General features: G+C 44.8%; 1 long non-coding RNA gene across 2 annotated transcripts; it reads right to left on the reverse strand.

Annotated features, from left to right (window-relative positions):
* Window positions 1-6,078: 6,078 nt before the first annotated feature.
* LOC132691058 (uncharacterized) lies at window positions 6,079-18,211 on the reverse strand. 2 transcript variants are annotated; one of them, XR_013552650.2, is made up of 3 exons: window positions 18,062-18,211; window positions 7,859-7,921; window positions 6,079-6,421 (listed from the first exon to the last, which is right to left on the reverse strand). It is a non-coding gene; the product is annotated as an uncharacterized LOC132691058 (long non-coding RNA). The 2 variants fall into 2 exon arrangements; XR_009615587.2 differs by lacking the exon at window positions 18,062-18,211 and adding an exon at window positions 17,754-17,861.
* Between the last annotated feature and the right edge of the window lie 495 nt (window positions 18,212-18,706).

Below are 18,706 nucleotides of genomic sequence, written 5' to 3' on the forward strand. Positions count from 1 at the left end.
CTTGAGCCTTGGATCTAGGAAAAATTGCCTTTTATTGTGCTTCATATTTGTGACGCCCTTTACCATATCCTTTCCTCAAGTTTTTAATTTTTTTTTAACTTTTTAAAATGTTTTATTCATTTTTGAGAGAGAGAGACAGAGCGTGAGTGGGGGAGGGGCAGAGAGAGAGAAGGAGACACAGAATCCGAAGCAGGCTCCAGGCTCCGAGCTGTCAGCACAGAGCCTGATGCGGGGCTCAGATTCACGAACCACGAGATCACGACCTGAGCCGAAGTTGGACGCTTAACCGACTGAGCCACCCAGGCGCCCCACCTCAAGTTTTTTCTTACTTCAAGATCTCTAAGAACTTGTCTTGCCATCCTGTAATTTACCATAACTGAAATGTTCCTGGGAATCATGAATGTACAAGGCATGAAGAATTTATTTCCAGGTGAGGGTATTATGTATGATAAAGTATCATTTGTGAGTTGCATTGAGATATTTCAGAGTTCGAGTACTTGCGCTAGACAGCTGATACATACAAGGGTGAATAAAGGTGTTGTTCAGCGAGAAGCACATCAGGAAGAATCATCTTTCTCTGGATACTTTCCCGACTCAAAAGTACTGCTTTAAAGAGCATAAAACATGCCTTGGTTACACATTTATTTGGTCATGGCCTCCACTTAACCTTAGTGCTATAGAATTTCAAGCACTCTTCCCCCTCTAGGTAACCCCTTCCTAAAGAATTTAAAGGATCTTCCCTTTTAGCAAAATTGCCTTATTTTTTTTTTAGTGGGCCCTTAAATGTTTGACACAAAAGGAACCAGAAGAACTTTATTTTAGCCACATGACGGCACAACTGAATGTGAGCATCATCAGTATCACTTCATGTTCTGTTTTTTTTTTCCAGTTACCACTTTCACATGTTTCCCTCTTGGTGGTCCATGAGTTATACAACGTATTCTTAATTTTACCAAATAAAGAATTTTCTTTCTTTTTTTTAAAGTTTATTTATTTATGTTGAGACAGAGTGTGTGGGGGGGTGTGTGCAGGGGAGGGGCAGAGAAAGAAGGAGAGAGAGAGCATCCCAAAGAGGCTCCACACTGCCAGCACTGAGCCCGATGTGGGGCTCAAACCCACGAAATGTGACATCATGACCTGAGCTGAAACCAAAAGTCAGATGCATAACTGACTGAGCCACCCAGGTGCCCCCCAAATAAAGAATTTTCAATTCTTCTTACGTTTTGGATTTTCAACTAAAAAAAATGTGGTATTTATTTAAAAAAATTTTTTTTTTAGAGAAAGAAAGAGAGCATGTACAAACAGGGGAGGGGCAGAAGAAGGAGAGAGAATCTTAAGCAGGCTCCGCTAACCGCACAGAGCTCAGCTCAGGGCTTGATCCCACGACTGTGAGATCACGACCTCAGTCAAAATCAAGTCAGACTCTTAACCGACTGAGCCACCCAGGCACCCTGAAGATGTGGTACTTATATACAAGAATGAAATCTTGCCATTTGCAACACGATGGATCTAGAGAGTATAATGTTAAGCAAAGTAAGTCAGTTAGAGAAAGAGAAATACCATACGATTTCATTCATATGTGGAATCGTTTTTAATGTTTATTTATTTTGAGAGAGAGAGAGAGAGGGCAATCAGGTGAGGGGCAGAGAGAGAGGGAGAGAGAGAATCCCAAGCAGGCTCCAGGCTGTCAGTGCAGAGCCCTATGTAGGGCTTAATCCCATGAGCTGTGAGGACATAACCTGAGCTGAAACTGAGAGTCGGACGCTCACCTGACTGAGACATCCAGGACCACTCCTCGTACGTGGAATTTGAGAAACAAAACAAATGAACAAAGATAAAAAAAGAGACAAACCAAGAAATAGACTCTCTACTATAGAGAACAAACTGATGATTCCCAAAGGGAAGGCGGGTGGGGGGATGGGTGAAACAGGTGATGGGGATTAAGGAGAGCACTTATCTTTTTTTTTTTTAATTTTTTTTTAACGTTTATTTATTTTTGAGACAGAGAGAGACAGAGCATGAACGGGGGAGGGTCAGAGAGAGAGGGAGACACACAGAATCTGAAACAGGCTCCAGGCTCTGAGCTGTCAGCACAGAGCCCGACGCGGGGCTCGAACTCACGGACCTCGAGATCATGACCTGAGCCGAAGTCGGACGCCCAACCGACTGAGCCACCCAGGTGCCCCAGGAGAGCACTTATCTTGATGAGCGCTAAGGAATGCCCAGAATTGTTGAATCACTATATTGGGCACCTGAAACTAATATAACACTATACGTGAACTACACTGGAATTAAAATAAAATAATAACAACAATAATAATAAAGTAATGAAGAGGTGCTTACTGTTCCTAGCATATAAATTAGGAAGCTATGGTAATTTGAAAAGAATGGACTTGCATTATATATGAATATGCAATTCAAAGAAATAAAGCATTCAAGTATTAGAAGAAAATCCAAAGAACATCCATTTATTTATTCTCTGGTTGGGGACAGGGATGACTTTTGGAAGACTGGCAGAGATTCCATCTAATTAAAGATCCAGGAACAAAGGGGGCACCCGGGGGGCTCACCCGGTTGAGCGTCTAACTCTTGATTTCCGCTCAGGTCATGATCTCACGGTTCTCGGGTTCGAGCCCCACATCAGGCTCTGCGCTCAGAGTGAGGAGCCTGTTTGGGATTCTCTCTCCCTCTCTCACCCCCTCCCCCAGTCACGCCGTCTCTCTCTGTCTCTCTCAAAATAAATATATAAACTTAAAAAAATAAAATATATTTAAAAAATTAAAGATCCAGGAACAAAGAAGAACGTATGTAGGAGAGGAAAGTTTTTCCAAAAACCTATTTTCTAGATTGAACAATGATCCAAATTCTCAGCTTGAAAGCATCTGCTGACTCCTGGCTGGCTCAGTAGGAAGAGTGTGCGACTCTTGATCTCAGGGGTCATGAGTTCGAGCCCCACGCTGGGCGAAGAGACTACTAAAAAAATCAATAAGTAAAACTTAAAAAAAAAGAAACAGAAAGGATCTGCTAAACTCAAATACTAAACAAACACATGACTCTTCTGGAGGAAGGCGCCTTCACCATAGGTCCCAGAGCGTTCCCATAAATATTTTAAAAGTAGAATGAGGGTCTGCCATCAAAACAACCAAGTCGACTTGCACTTCCCACGGTGGTTGACTGGGTCACTTCAGATCAACCTTGCCACAGAAGAACACTCGGAAAGCTGGACAAAATATGAAAAGTTGAAGGTAGTTCAGAGGGTCACCGAGGCGGTACAAATCTCAATTATACTGAGAAGCCAGGGTGCCTACCGTACGATTCCGTCTATTTACAATTTTCGTAAATGCAAATGACCAATCTGGACAAAATCCCTGCTAACTCGTTCTGACCAAACTGGTCAGGCTTCTCTCCTCTCCACAGGCCCTTGAACTTCAGCCCACCCTTGAGCTGAAGCGAGCATTAGAAGGCAGGACAACCTCAACGGCACCTCCCGAGGATCGAGGATCGGCTGACGGCAGAGAAAGACATTTCCTGTTCGGGTGCTTGACGACACCACTTGCTTACCTCCCTACCCCACACCTGGCTCTTTCCAGCCTCGTCTGTGCCTCCCTGTAAAAGAAATGCCATTTCCCCACAGCCTCCTCAGGTGCTTACAGATCTGATGGTCTGTCCAGACTTCTGGATAGCCTTTCTCTAGGCAAGTTTGGATTTTTATTATTTTTTTTTTTTTTTTGACAGTATTCTGGTGCCGTGACTCGGAGGGAGTGCTGGCTCAGGTCCTTCTACCGTCACCCAGGTGTTCGTGTCAGCCTCTCGTACCCCTTGTGTCCTTTCCACATTGGGGAGATCTGGCTCCACACTGTCAATCACAACCCCTAATCCAGTGCTCCAGACATGTGCCGTTGTAGCACAAGCAAGGAGTTACTTTGATTCTCTTTGAATGAAAACTTTTTTCTTTGGCTCTTGAGTGGGCATCCGATCTGCCCGTTGAACAGGAATGTTGCAAGTTTTGGGACGGGTGAGAATCTTCCCAGCTCTTGGGGGAAACCTCTTTTGTTTATTTGAATACGTGTCTAATCCCATGGGAAATTCTCACTCCCCTGGATCCCCCCTTTCCTCCTCTGTTCTTGATTACACGCTCTGCCTCGATAGCACTAACTCAGTCCGACATTCCAGAAAAAGGTAGAATTTCACTAAGGATAATTTGGAACTACAATCATCTCTCTGGAGTTCTTGGGGTCTCCCCAAATTGGTTTATCTCCAGGGGACCTTGAATCCTCAGGATCCCAAATCCCCTCTAGAAAATGGTCCTCGGGGGCGCCTGTGTGGCTCAGTTGGTTAAGTGTCCAACTCTTGATTTTGGCTCGGGTCATGATCTTATGGTTCATGAGTTCAAGCCCCACGTCGGGCCCTGCACTGATAGCATGGAGCCTGCTTGGGATCCTGTTTCTTTCTGTCTCTCTCCCTCTCTCTCAAAAATAAATAAACGTTTTTCAAAAGTGGTCTGCTAGTTTCTCCTAGTATGAAATTGAAAAATGGCCGTTTTAGGGGCACCTGGGTGGCTCCGTTGATTAAGCGTCCAACTTCAGCTCAGGTCCTGATCTCGCGGTTTGTGGATTTGAGCCCCGCATCGGGGCTCTGTGCTGACAGCTCAGAGCCTGGAGCCTGCTTCACATTCTGTGTCCTACCCTGCTCACACTCTCTCTCTCCCTCTCTCCAAAATAAAAATTAAAAATTTTTAAAAAGAAAAGAAAAATGGCCTTTTTAGTACAACCCTCATCAGGTCGTTCAACAGTCTCTTCGTACCTTACCTGAGGCCATGTAACCTCTCAGAGTTCACCTCCCCTCTGTAATTGTTACTCCCAATGACTTCCCTTTAAGGAATCTGTTCCTGTCTTTCCCCAGACACCCTTGAATACACGGGGTGAGATGATCACCTCAGTCAATGGGGACACTGCCACCTTTCTGGTGGGGTCACATACTCTACCCTCAACACCTCAGATGGCCCTACTATAATTCCTCAGTGTACACAACTCACCTCTGTAGTGAGGTTAGATAATCCCTCACATGATTGGATAATCAGTCACATGATCCATCCCTTAAAAAAACAAACAAATAAACAAACAAAAATATCCTTTCTTTGTCTCTTGGACCCCATGATGCCCAACAAAGCTTTTCTCTTAAGCCCCCCAACCTCTTTTAAGCTACGAGGCAGAGACTTGATTTCTCATTGTAATGTTAATATTTAACGTTCATCCAAGGGACTCACCTTTGAAGTTCCAGACTCCAACCTCATGCACTGTGCCCTCTGACAGCTCTGATAGATTCCTAAGGTTTTCTTGACCCCTCAGAGCTCCCCAAGCCCTTGATAAGGGCTGCATGCAGGGACACGCTCATTCACCTTCCTGACTCACTGTCGCCTAAAGGAATGGCAGGTGTAGGACGCCGCTGAGAGGTAAGAGCCTTTAAAGGTGGATGCAGACCTCGCTATGTCTCTCTCTCAATTAACTCAATACGATACCTTAAAAATGAGGTAATTTATGGTCTCAGACCTATTACTCATATATTACTTGACAAAGGGCTTCTGATCTCCACATGGAGCCCCTGCAGCACATCTATTCTACCCATAAAGAAACCTAACGGAAGGGGTTACCAGCTTGTCCAAGAGCTGTGAGCCACAAATAAAATTGTAAAATGCATATTGTTTTTTCCCAAATCGCAACACTATCTTTGCTCCTATACCCTCTGACCCTACTTATTTCGTCATTGTTGATACGCTCTGCTTTCTTCAGCAGACCCCTTTATCTAACTCCCAAATACCTCTTCACCTCGCATGCGAAAACCAACAGCATACCTGGATCGTCGTGCTCCAGGGATGTTCCAAAGTCCCCGCTTATTTTTGCCTGAATATTAAGTGTAAATCCAAAGAATCTAGCCTCCTTTTATAATTCAATCCTCAGTCAATATCCGGATGAGCTTCTTTGTTTTACTAGGTTCAGTGACTCACAGACACTTAATATTTATTAGAAGCTCCGGCTTGTGTTAACCTTAAAAATAAAACTGTTAATTATTTTACCAGAAAAACTGATTTATTCGGGAGCAGCAGAGAATTACAATTCAAGCCACGCAAGCCACAGCAAAACCACAAACAAGTCCAAAGCACAAAGGAGAAGTTGGCTCTTTCATAGAGAAAAGGGGGGTGGGGGACTTGGGAGGAGCTGTTGTAAACAAAAAGTCCATTGGAGTAAACCGGGAGTCGGAAGTGTAGTGGCTTTTCATTGGTTGAGTTGTGTGTGACAGTCTCTCATTGGCTAGGCTGTTGCTGGGCTGGGAGAAAAATCTTTCTTCCTCTGCTGGGATTGTAAAGCAGGCTCCTTCTCCTTGGCAATGCGGGTCTGTCTGTTTCTGTTTGCTCTGCAAAGGGCTGTGAGGAATGGTACAGCGTGAGAGCTCCCCCTTCTGGCCTTCCAACTCCACTTTAAACGAGACTTTCTTATAAAAAAAGATAACTGACATTTTCCTTATTCAGTTTCACATTTACGAGGAGCATAAGGTTTCAAGGGGCAAAATACAACTTTGCGGTCCAGGTGCAATATTTAGAACATGGTATCTAACCCTGAGGGAAAACCCTTGTCCTCAGAACTAGCAAGACCATCCTTCATTACCTTCAGCCTGAAACCAAAAGACAGCTCTGGGGCTTTCTAGGATTACCTGGATGTTGTAGGAAGTGGATTCCAAGTTTTTCCAACGTAGCGTCCCCTTTATATGGCATAATTTAGGAAACTATGCCTCACCTTCTACAATGGGACTCACTTTCCATGATGTATTCAAATCCTTAAAAACTTCCCTTTCCTGTGCTTCCACCTTGAGGCTCCCAAAGCATCCTTTGCCCTTCTCACTAGTCATTCATTCATGAGAGAGAAGGACATGCTTTAGGTGCTTTTTCAAGCAGAGGCCCATTGGGTATTTTAGTCTCGCTCTGGACTGTGTGGCTGAAGCCATTTCTTGTTGTAGAGCAGTCATGGCAAGAGCAAAGTTGGTTCAGGCGACAATGGATCTTGTGTTAGGTATGTACCCCGTGTGCCCAAATCCTTCTCCTAACTGAAACACCGCATTTTTTTTTTTCACCTCTCATCTTGCCTCTCTTGAGATCCTTTTGCTCGCTCCTTCTCACATTACCACCCCCCGTTGTTCGAAATCTTAGTGTCGCTGGTCTTCCTTTCCTGACTGGAGGGGACCCACGTGACTGCAAGGCAGCCACCTGAACTTAACCATTCTCCACTCCGGCCTTTCAGAGCTTCCTCTAACAGACCCAGACCTCACCTTCTCTGTTGATGGCTACTAGCTCCTCACTTCACAAGGAACATTTCAGGCAGGATCTGCCTGAATCCGTAGGTTTCCAGAACCCCATGAATATGAGTGTCAGCCTCACACCCAATCATCCCAGATAACAGAACTCATTCCAGTTGGTGGAACTTCTGGTTCTCACGCGGGCCTGCGTGTTAGTTAAGGATAGGAGAATTAGTATCTGCACAGATAGCAGATACCTTTTGAGTTGGAACTATGGAACTGAATAAAGGGAATGTCGTTTTAAATGGAGTTGGGAGGTCCCTGGGTGGCTCAGTCAGTTGAGCAGCTCACTCGTGATTTCAGCCCAGGTCAAGATCTCAAGGTTTACGGGTTGGAGTCCTGAGTTGGGCTCCACACCGTCAGCATGCAGCCTGCTTGGGATTCTCTCTCTCGTCTCTCTCTCTCTCTCTCTCTCTGCCCCTCTCCTGCTCTCTCTCTCTCTCTCTCTCTCTCAAAAATTAATAAACTTAAATAAACTAAACAAAACTAAAATGGAATTGGGAGGGGGTACCTGGTTGACTCAGTTGGAAGAACATGCAACCCTCAGTCTTGGGGTCATAGGTTGGAGTCCCACCTGGGATACAAAGAAATAAAAAAAAAAAACCCTTCAATTTAAAAAAAGGGGGGCCCTGGGTGGCTCAGTCGGTTAAGCATCCAACTCTTGATTTCAGCTCAGGTCATGATCTCACGGTTCGTGAGTCTGAGCCCCACACGGGGCTCTGAGCGCTGACGCTGTGGAGCCTGCTTGGGATGCTCCCTCTGCCCCTCCCCCACTTGCACATGCACACTCTCTCTCTCTCTTTCAAAATAAATAAATATTTCTAAAAAGCAAGGTTCCCTATAAATGAATAAATAAATAAGGCCGGAAGGGGGAGCGCTCACGCTGTAGCACTCCTCACAGCCCTTTGCAGACCCCACAAGAGACCTTCCTTGCGTTTTCCCACAGGAAGAAGCCTATTTTTACAACGCCAGCAGGCGGAAGGAAGATTTTCTCCCTGCCCGCCAACAGGGTCGCCTATGGTTTTGCTGTAGCTTGCGTGTCTTGAGTTGCAGTTCTCTGCTATTCCTGAACAAGCCCATTTTTCTGGCAAAATAATCAACAGTTTTATTTTTAAGGTTAGCGATACTTGATTGGTATTTATGACTGCACGTGGCACAGCAACTCAAAATGGGAAATGCGTGGCTGATCACTTCGAGGATTTATCGGTACCAAAAGAAGTGGACATATTTAAAACAGAAACTCATATGGGCGATAAGATCCATAAGCAAAGGGGGAACTTGCTAAAGCCAACAGCTCAGAAACCTGCCCCCATTCTACAGCAGACAGAATGTTAAATCTCCTCTGCCTACGCCCTGACCCTCTAACAGAAGAAATGAAATGCTCTCGGTCCAAAGTCCCTAAGATTAAAGGTCAATTAGAAATAAGCTGGACGTCCTTTGCATGCGGATAAACTCTCGAGACATCCAGATGGCCGTCTGGAGTCTCCTCAATCCCCTGCCTGAAATTTAGGCCATGACTTTCCCACAAGGGGAAAGAAAATCTAGAGCAGCTCCTCCACTGGTAGTGGTGGGAAAATTTTGCTCTTTAGCTGGCACAACCGGTATCCTTTTGTCCCATCTGCTGAGAACATAATCCTGGTGGAGCTGTAATGGCAGGGCAAGCGAGAAAGCCACCTCGAGCTTCCTCTGTGGGCAATTACATATCACGCAGTTGCCTGTAGGTCATGGTTATGAATATGTCTTTGTCATTATTCACGTGTTCTCTCATTGGATCAAAGCTTCCCCGTGTAAGAGGGCTACTGCTTAACCACTGTTGCTACATTTCTGCTGGAACAATTTTTCTCTCTCTGGGATGTTGCTTTTGCCCTGTCTTGACTGAGCGCATGAATGGATTATTAAATCTAAAATTGCAAAACTCTCAGAGAAACTTGGCCTTCCATGATCCGAGGTTTTATCTTCGGCTTTGATGACCTTCGAATCTCCACCCACATCAACTCTTCTTCTATGAGACACTTACTGGAGCATCTGTGAGAATTCCACACATGGCATGGGCTACAGAAGACTCTGGTCTGGTCATTTCAGACCTTCCCAAATATTGCAATGGACTGACTGACTATGCCCATGCCTTATCAACAGGTTAACACTGTTTTTCCTCCAGTCTTCCCATCTAAACTAGTCCACATATAAAACTTGGAGATTTGGCTCTCTGGAAACCTCACTATCAAAAGATTAACCTTGAACTTCGTCCGAAGGGTTCATATATGCAAGTCTCGGTTTTCCTACCTGCACCCAAGAGCGCTGTAGATCTGATTCTCCATCCCACACGTTTCTTGGCATTTCCTCTGTCCACAATCACACCTGTAAGCTCTAAATATCCCAGAGTTTTTAAACTTAATAATAGACTTTATGTTTTTGAAGAATAGTTTTAGATTTACAGGGGAAAAAATGAGCAGGTAAGTACAGAAGGCTTCTATATACCTCTCCCATATGCACATAACATCTTACATTATATGATACGTTTGTTACAATGAATGAATCAATGTTGACACATTATTATTGGATGAAGCCCATAGTTTATCCAGACTTCCCAAGCTCTTAACCTAATGCCCTTTTCATGTACCAGACTCCCATCCAGGATGCTGCATTCAGTTGTCCTGTCATTGCAGGCTCTGCTTGTCCGTGATAATTTGTCAGACGTTCCTTGTTTTTTATGAACTTGGCAGTTCTGAGTAGTACTGGTCAGGTATACTGTAGGATGTGCCTCCATGGGAATTTATCTCATGATTTTCTCATAATTAGACTGCGGTTATAGGACGTGGGTAAGAAGATCATAGAGGTGAAGTGTCATTTTCCCCACATAATATCAAAGGTACTGTGCTGTAATAGGATAGACCAATAGATCGATATATTTGGTCTTTGTCTCTGGTCACTGAAAAAACTCCTAGAACCCACGAATTCCCTGAGTGATAAGAGTGTCTCTGTTATTTATAAGGAGCCCCTTTTGAGTACACCCGAGTTTATGCTAGTAAGCTGACTTAGAAGGGATCCCTAGACAACCTCGGGTTGGGGGCTGATCACCAGACAGATCAAGTGATTTAAGGTTGAAATTTTCAGCTCCAGCCATTGATCTCTGGGAAGAAAGGGGGGAGGGGGAGTATCACAGATTAAATTCTATAAAAACTCTTGAACAAGAAGATTTGATGAGCTTCCAGGTTGGTGAACTCATCCACGTGTCCGGAGGGTAGTGCACCTCAGTTTCACGGGGACAGAAACTCCTGCACGTGGGACTCTACCAAACCTGGCCCTACGTACCTCTTCATCTGGCTGTTCATCAGTATCCTTTATAATATCCTTTATAATAAGTACTTACTTATATACTTTATAATAAGTACTCACTGGTAAGTGTAAGTCAGTGTTTCCCTGAGCTTTGTGAGCCATTCTAACAAATGATCAAATCCAAGGAGGAGGTTGTGGGAACCTCTGATTTATAGTCAATCAGTCAGTGGCACAGGTAACAATCTGGACTTGGAATTGGCATCTGAAGTGGGGACAGTCTTGTGAGACTGAACCTTTAACCTTTAGGATATTGATGAGGGAGCATGAGGCAAGCTGAGACCCCGCAAACGCCCTCCGGCCTCCCGCCTCCGGTGGGATACATGTGACAATCCTCAAGCACTCCTGGCTGCCTTAAAGCTAAGAGAAGGAGAAAACAAAGGGCTGACTGATAGAGATCACAGTCCTGCAGGACAAGAGTCTCAGTAAATTACAAGAAAAAGGCAATCTTATCAATAGCCTAACCTCCAGAAACCCATAGACTCAATTTCCTGGAGCCCTAACATCACCTTCCCCTCCATGGTGATGTAGGGAACAAAGGCAAGACAAAAATGTAATACAATTAAATTTCTTTGTAACCTGCAGCCCACTGACAAATATTTGAGATAGGCAGAGTAAAACATTCCTCCAATAAACTCCCAACTGTCTTGTCTTAAAGTTAATGCCTTACTAGAGGGAAAACAACCTTAGCTTGACAATAGCAAGACCTCTGGTATCTTCTGAGTCCTCTTTAGCATATAAAGTCCTTCTGGAAGCCTCCCTCTTTGCCTTTACCTCCCTCACTCCATAGTATATAACCAGTCACTCTTCACAACCCCAGTGCAGCTCTTTCTGCCCACGGGTCCTGTCCCCATGCTTTAATAAAATCACATTTTTGCACCAAAGACATCTCAAGAATTCTTTCCTGGCCATCAGTTCCGGACCCCCACCACCACTCTAAAACCGCATCAGATATGATGCTAACTCCAGGTAAAGAGGGTCAGAATGGAGTCCAATTTGGAGGACACCCAATCAGTGTCTGCTGAGACTTGAAGAATTGCATGGTGGTCTTGGAGAGCTCAGAAATGAATATATATACAATGTATCCAAAGTTGGATGCTTAACCGACTGGACCACCCAGGCGCCTCTGGCTGTGCTTTTTATATACAGCACCGAAAAACAACCTGTGAAAGAAAAAAACTGATTACTGGACTTCATTAAGATTAAAAACTTCTGCTCTGTGAAAGACATCGTCAATAGAATAAGAAGACAGGCTTCAGATTGGGAGGAACTTTTTTGCAAAAGGTGTATCTGATAGGGGTGCCTGGGTGGCTCAAGTCAGTTGAGTGTCCGACTTCGGCTCAGGTCATGATCTCACAGTTCGTGGGTTCGAGCCCCGCATCAGGCTCTGTGCTGACCGCTTGCTCAGAGCCTGGAGCCTGCTTCCGATTCTGTGTCTCCTTCTCTCTCTGCCCCTCCCCTGCTCACGCTTTGTCTCACTCTGTTTCTCAAAAATAAATAAATGTTTCTCAAAAATAAATAAATAAATGTAAAAAAAATAATTTAAAAAAAAAGTGTATCTGGTAAAGGACTGTGAGCTAAAACAAAGGAGTATTAACAGAGAAAGTAAACAACCCAAACCCAATAAAAAATGGGCAAAAGATGGAACAGATACCAAAGAAGATATCCAGAGGGCAAACAAGAATATGAAGATGCACACGAGATATCATTAGGGAAACGCAAATTAACACAACAATGACGTACCACTACACACCTATTAGAATTGCCAAAATCCAAAACACTGACAACACTGAATGTTGATGAGTTTGTGCAGCAACAGAAACTCTCATTCCTGGCCGATGGGAATGCAAAACGGTCCGTTTGCTTCGTAAGACAATTTGGCAATTTCTTCCGAAACGAAACTGACTCTTAGCCTACAAGCCGGCAAATGCATTCCTTGGTATTTCCCTGAAAGAAGTGAAAACTCGTGTCCACACAAAAACTTGAACATGGATTTTTATAGCAGCTTTATTCATAATTGCCGGAAACTGCAAGTCATCAAGATGTCCTCCAGTAGGTGAATGCATAAACTGTGGTACGTCCAGACGGTGGAATATTATGCAGTGCTATAAAGAAACGAGCTCTCAAGCTATTGAAAGGCTGAGAGGGAACTTGAATGTATATTCCTAAGTGAAAGAAGCCAATCTGAAAAGACTACATATGATTCCAACTATATGACGTTCTGGAAAAGGCAAAATTATGGAGGCAATAAAAAGTTCAGTGGTTACCAGGAGCTCGTGGGGGCCGAGAGGGATGGATGGATGAATAGATGCAACACGGGATTTTTTTTTTTTAGGGCCGTGAAAGTATTTTGTATGAAACTATAATGGTGGACACATGACATCATACATTTGTTAAAGCCCAGAGAAAGTGATGCAGGCAGGGCAGGTGCGATGACCCAGAGGGGGTCCCATAGGTCCAGCCAAGAGGGTGTTTGGCATTGAGCAGGATGGAAATCAAAGTGAGATTTGAGTTTATTGAAGATGTAGTGAGAACAGACACAGACAGAGCATCTGGAAGAGACTCAGGAAGGAAAAGAATAATGACTCTCCTGTCTGTTTGGGGTCTGGAGTTTTTACCGAAGAGTGTGGTCTGGTATACATGCCCTCTTGGGCATCCAGGACCTAGTCGGATAAGGACGAGTACCTGGGTGTCCTCCATAAGTCACTTATGCCCTGGTCTCGGTGTCTGGAGTCAGTTGTCTTGGAAACCTACATGAAACCCCACCTGGTCACCCCTTTAGATGTTAGCTATTTGCTAGAAGACTCCAAAGAAATCATTAACTCCTTGCCCTCTACAAGGAGGACATACAATAGGCATATATAAGCTGGGGGTGGGGGGGGGGGGTGGTCCTCACAAGAATAGAAGCAGGAAAAGGAGTTTTTTAACAGGGTCCTTTCAGTTTCCCTGTCTCAAAAGTACAACACAGTGAACTCAAATGTAAACTGAAGGTTAATTTTGTTTGATAACGATGTGTCAATGTTAGCTCATAGATTATAACAAATGCACAACACTCTGCAGATGTTGAGGGAGGAGAACCTAAGTGTACATGTGCGGGAAGAGGTATATGGGAACACTATACATTCTGTTCAATTTTGCTGTACCTAAAACTGCTCTAAATATACTGTCTATTAATTTTCAAAATTTAATCCTTTACCTTATGCCTGTTTGATAGTCTAAAATAAAAAAAGACAGGGGCACCTGGGTGGCTCAGTCGGTTAAGCAACTGACTTGGGCTCAGGTCATGATGTCATGGTTCATGGGTTTGAGCCCCACATCGGGCTCTGTGCTGACAGCTCAGAGCCTGGAGCCTGCTTTGGATTCTGTGTCTCCCTCTCTCTCTGTCCCTCCCCCATTTGTGCTCTGTCTCTCTCTGTCTCAAAAATAAATAAAATGTAAAAAAATTAAATTAAATTAAATTAAAAAAGACAGGAAATAACAAAGTGTTGGCAAGGACGTGGAGAACAAGGAACACTTGTGCACTGTTGGTAGGCATGGAAATTGACATGGCCACTGTGGAAACAGTATGCGGGCTCCTCAAAAAAATAGAAATACCGTATGATGCAATAATTCCATTAACTGGGTATTTACCCAAAGAAAAAGAAAACACTAATTTGAAAAAGATATAGGCACCCCTATGTTTATTGCAGCATTATATACAATAGCCAACATATGGAAGCAACCTAGAAGTCCACCAATAGATGAATGGATAAGGAAGATGTGGACGGAATATTATGCAGCCATAAAAAAGGATGAGTGTGTGCCATTTGTGACAACACGAATGGACCTAGAAGGTACTAAGCCAAGTGAAATAAGTCAATTGAGAAAGACAAATACCATACGATTTCATTCATACGTGGAATCTCAAAAAAAAAAAAAAATCCCAAATGGATAAACAAAAAGCAGAATCAGATCTATAAATACAGAGAACAAACTGACAGTTGCCATAGGGAAGGGAGATGGGCAAAATGAGTAAAGGAGAGTGGGAGATAAAAGGTTTCCAGTTATAGAATGATTAGGTCACAGGAATGAGGGTCGTAGCATGGGAAGTACAGTCGATATTGTGGTCACATTGTATGGGGACAGAAGGTAGCTTCCTTGTGGTGAGCACAATGCATAAACTTGTATAATCACTACACTATACACCCGAAACTAGTGTGTCAGCTACACTCAAATAAAAAAAAATAATTAAGACGAATCCTTCAGGGACATATTGAGCCATTAAAAATCTCTGACTGCTGGGGCGCCTGGGTGGCTCAGTCAGTTGAGCGTCCAACTTTGGCTCGGGTTATGATCTCGTGGTTTGTGGGTTCGAGTCCCACATTGGGCTCTGTGCTGACAGCTCAGAGCCTGGAGCCTGCTTCGGATTCTAGGTCTCCTCCTCTCTCTGCCCCTCCCATGCTCATGCTTTGTCGCTGTCTCTCAATGATAAAAAAAACATTAAGGAAAAAAAAAGAAAAAGAAAAAAATCTCTGATTGCTAATCTGAATATTTATTCGATAGCAACTTAGTGTAAAAGTTGATGCATTTGGGCTCTCTGCTTTTCTTTGCCTCCCTTCTTCTTTACCCACTACTTTAAAAGTACTGTCTACTCATTTACAACCCCCAAATTTTTCTACTTTGGAAAGTATTTTCTTTGATTTTACTTATTTTATTTAAGCAAAAAATTACAAATACTTATTTTAATCCATTAGCACAGAGTTATAAGTACCTTTACCTTCCTTCTAGACAACATAGGGAACTCGGAATATCCATCATTTTGTCCCATTTCGATTACTATGATTTTTATGGCATGCATGGCAATGCCATCATTCTAACCCCACAGGAGATAATATTTCTGTTTTACACAGAGAATGAGAGCCCACAAACACACCCCTCTCTCAGATCTTCATTCCTTTTTTTTTTTTAATTTTTTTTTAACATTTATTTATTTTTGAGACAAAGAGAGACACAGCATGGATGGGGGAGGGGCAGAGAGAGAGGGAGACACAGAATCAGAAGCAGGCTCCAGGCTCTGAGCCATCAGCCCAGAGCCGGATGCGGGGCTCGAACTCGCGGACCACGAGATCGTGACGTGAGCTGAAGTCGGACGCTCAACCGACTGAGCCACCCAGGCGCCCCACTCAGATCTTCATTCCTATCACCCTGAAGATTTCACCTGGAATCACTTTTCCTTGTTCTTAATTATAATCATTAGCGTTGAGTTTTATGTAGGTCAATTTCCCATTACACTTTTCTTTTTTGGCTTGAAGTAATCTTTTTTAAGATACCTTTTTTCTTGAGAGACACTTTTGCTATGTATAGAAATCTAGGTTGGTGGTAATTTCTTCAGCAGTTTGAAAACATCCTTTCACCGTGTCCCTGAACCACAGCTATCTAGTGGGAGGGAGAAGTGATAAGTAACCTATTTTGCTGTAGTCTCCTGGCATGAGGTTAGGTTCGGAGTGTAAATACTAAGATTGAGATTGAGGTGGTGATGGGATGGGGCTTTGGGTTGTCAGAGAAAAGAGGGGCAGCAAGTGTTCATGCGTAGGAGAAATACAAAATGAGTATTTGGTTACCAAACTGATGGATTGTTTATGAAGCCAGTTACATTTGCTCACCGATCTCTTTTTCTCTTTCTGTACACCCAGCTTCCCTGACATTTAATTTGGACCGTTGCAAATTAGTTTGGGGCAATGAAAAATGGACAGATGTAACCGTGAAATTGCGTCTTCATTATGTCTTCATTTTGTGCCCCTTCCTGGTATGGCCTCCTTGGACCTCAGTTTTCACCTCTCCAGGATTTAGTGCTCCCTGGTGGGCTACGGGCCCAGGCGGTGGTGGGCTGATTCTGTCTTGATGAGGACAAGGGCCTCCAGCCAATGGACATCAAGCTGGGATGTCTTGCGATTGTATATTTGTACCTGGATCTGGCTGCTCTGAATACGACAGGGTAGTCAGGAGAGGGGCAAGTTTTGGTTCCTGTGACAGTGATATTCTCTTTGACCAGCCTCTACTTAGACACTTCTGAATTCTCTTCTCAACTAGGCCCTGGCTTTCAGACTTCCATGTTTCTCTCTGCATTGTCTAATTGTAGCAAGAACCCTAAAGTCAGTTTGACCAGAACTACCCTCCATATCGGATCACGGGTGATATCTGACCCAGTCCCTCATTCCCCAACACCCCCCAGGTCTGATCATCCTGACCTGCCTTCAGCAAGAATCATGTTAAGTCGGTTCAGTTGGAACCCCTCTTATCCCCTGATGTATCCTCTTAGTAATTTCCCATCCCCTCCCTCCCACCTGTGCCTATAAATTCCTACTTTTCCTTGTTCTCCCTGGAGAACAAGGAAACTCTTGTTCTCAAACTCTTTCTCACTACAAACTCCTACTGCAGTGGTCCCTATACTTAACACGATAGGGCCTGTGAAGAAAGTCCGCCTTATCATTCTCAACAAGTGTCTTGAATAACTTTTTCTTTAATGCCTGAGAACCAGAGATGAGTAATGGTATCTCATCTTATGTAACAAATGTGAAACCATGTGAGTTCCATTGTCCACTTAGGCCTGAGGGCATCTAACCCTGCTGTTCTCAAATGTTGAGTCATGTGGCCTGTAAGAATCTGTCCCTTGTGCAGTAGGCCTGCCTGTAGTTGATGAAACTCTCCTGCATGATGTATTTCAAAGAATACAAAAAAATAACCAAATGGTAAAACGTGTGCTCTCATGTAAGCATTATCATCATTACCTCTGCTGCTACTTGCTGAATGAGACTCATTATTTTGACAAATAAGTTACCGTGCAGAGAACGGTCTCTGAGTTGCCCTCTCACAGCAGGGTTTGTGACTTGTGATAACAATGATGATGATGAATCTTTTTAAAAACATTATTATTTTGAGAGAGAGAGAGAGCGACTGGGAAAAGGGCAGAGAGAGGGAGACATGATCTGAGCCAAAACCAGGAGTCAGACGCTTAACCGACTCAACCATCCACGCACCCCCATAACGACTCTTAAGTATCCAGCAGTAAGCACACCCTGGGCCCTGTTACTTACCAAGACTCCTTTTTCTCAAATTGGAATCCCCTGGACGGCTTGTTCACATGCAGAACGTTGGGCCCCACCCGCAAAATTTCTCAGTACCTAGGTTTAGGCTGTTGCCCCCCAAACGAGGATTTCTAACAAATTCCCAGATGATGCTGAGAAACACTGAATTAGAGCTACATTCCATGTTAGCACACAGACCCCGCAGATCAGGTGTTACCTTCAATTGTCAGTGTGAACCTGGGCCCCCCGAAAGGTCTGAGAATTGCAGGACCAGCCTCTGTCCCCGCACGCAGAAATGGGTATCCCGTGATACACACCTGAGGGCGACTGGGACTTGGTTCCAGAAAGAGAAGTCTGGAGACAGCCCCGTTAGGAGGAAAAGCTCGCGCTCCGCTGTCACAGAGAACCAGCAGGAACCAGCGAGAAGCAGGTAACCGAGCGCGTGCCAACATCCCCCCCCCACCCGGCACCGCCCCCTCGCACCGATACCCCCACCCAGAGTCACCCTCTCGCACTACCCCCCTCAGACTCCCCCAAGTGCCACCCCCAGCACGGCCCCTGCGCTCCGCCCTCCAGTTCCATACCACCACCCCGCACCGCCCCTAAGCCCCACCCCCTCGCACTGCCCCCCGCGCCACTCCCAAGCACCGCCCCCAGAATCCCCCCCCAGCACTCCACCCCTCGCTTCACCGCCCACAATGCCGCCCTCTCCCCAATTGCCGCCCCCTCTCATCACACCCCGAGCACCGCCCCCTCGCCCCTCCCAAGCAGCGGCCCCCAGCACCGTCCGCAGAACCACCGTCCAGCACTCCCTCCTCGCTCCGCCTTCAACACCGCCCCCCTATCATCACCCACCCGCGCGCTCTCCCCAGTGCCACCACCTCTCATCGCCCCCAGCACCGCCCCAGCTCCGCCCCCTCGCACCGCCCCCAGCACCACCTCCTCGCACCGCCCCCAGCACC

The sequence above is a fragment of the Panthera onca genome, chromosome E2 (assembly GCF_046562875.1).
Source record: "Panthera onca isolate mPanOnc1 chromosome E2, mPanOnc1 haplotype 2, whole genome shotgun sequence".
Classification (NCBI taxonomy): Eukaryota; Metazoa; Chordata; class Mammalia; order Carnivora; family Felidae; genus Panthera; species Panthera onca.